Here is a 1,646-nt window from a genome sequence, read left to right on the forward strand (position 1 = left end):
CATTCTCATTCCTTTGGCTGCTTCAGAATTTGGGGAACCTGTAACGTCATCAGCATTTTTTGATTGTGGTTTTTGTAACTAATTTTTAATACTTTCTTCTGCGACTGGTTTGAAAAATTTTTGCTTATAGCGAGCTAAATAGGTGGATATGGAAAATAAATTATTATTAAGTCGTGGCTGCCAGCCGCATCGGATCAGAATATTGTTATTTTTTAAAAACGCACCCTGTTTTTGTATAAGCATTTGCATCTCAGATAGCTACGTAATTCTTATCATACTAATGGTCAGACCTATAGTATTTTAATTATTTGAGCATCGATTCTCTTTATAGCCAGACGTTGATCATTTGTGCTGGAAATCCCTATTGAAGGAGCTTACTCTTTGACTTTAAATAGCACAGAAGGGACAGTTTTACCACAGAAGTTTTTAGCCAAGGATCCAATGTATATCCCTATAAAAAAAAAATTGCCCGACAAGTAAACAAAATTACTGTTTTTATAATTTTTGCTAGAAATAAGTTCCCCAGAGAGCCCCATTTGAAATTATTGAAACGAATCAGTGGCGTAGCCAGGGGGGGTTATTTGGGGGAGATAGATCCCTTCGTCAGTGAAATGAAACTTTTTATTTTTGAATTAATAACACAATACTATTTTACCCTTCCGATTTATAACTTTTTTATTTCAGACTGATGACAAGTTATCTTTTAATGAATACATAAAATTATCGGTTGGTGGATTATGTATTTGAATATTTGCAAAATACACGAGGCCATTTTGCTTAGTTCCCCACAGTGTTGGGAAATAATCTATAATCTATACAAGAACTGTACTTTTCGACTGTAAGATGTATCGACTTTTTAATTTGCTCATATACATGCATGCATATATAGATTGCCTTCAAGACCAATGCTTTGATGGTATTCACGGGAAAGTTTATATAGGTACATTTACATATTTTACACTTTTAACATAAATGTCAAGGAAGATATTTTAAGATACTTTTCTTAACAAACACGTTTTTTTTTAAGTTATTATGAATGGATAAAAGAGACATCTTTGAATTCAGTACTAAAACCTGACATTTCAAGTGCTTATCAAAACTTTATACATGTTAACTAGATTGGTCATTTATCTTAAAATTATATAATTTTAATTATTTGTTTATAAAAATGCAGTTTACACTTTAACAAAACCCGTATAAATCCAAAGTTTAATCTTTGCGCAACATTAAAAAAGTCAACAAACTTTCGTAAAGCTTTTTAATTAGATTTCCTAGAAATACATATTTTGAGTATGCAGTTTCGTTGCCCGATCAATTCAAATAAAGCGCAAGTTTAAAATACATAGCTGCGACTTATCGTTGATTTTTAATATTTTTTTTTTGTGATGAAGGCGTTGCTCATTTTCTTTATTAAAAAAATCGTCGAACATGCTTAGATAATATGGAAGAAAATTACCGACATCGTCAAAAATATGCCATACATCAACTGTAAATCACAGCTACTTTAAAATTGCACTTTATTAGACTAAAATTGAATGAGCTAAAAAACTGCAAAATATCAATAGATAAAATTGAAATATAAAGTTCGAAATTTTTACGAAAGTTTGTCGATTTTTTTTAATGTTGTTCAAAGATTAAACTTATTT

This window comes from Rhagoletis pomonella, unplaced genomic scaffold (assembly GCF_013731165.1).
Source record: "Rhagoletis pomonella isolate Grant_MI unplaced genomic scaffold, Rhpom_1.0 Rhpom_scaffold_00002, whole genome shotgun sequence".
Classification (NCBI taxonomy): Eukaryota; Metazoa; Arthropoda; class Insecta; order Diptera; family Tephritidae; genus Rhagoletis; species Rhagoletis pomonella.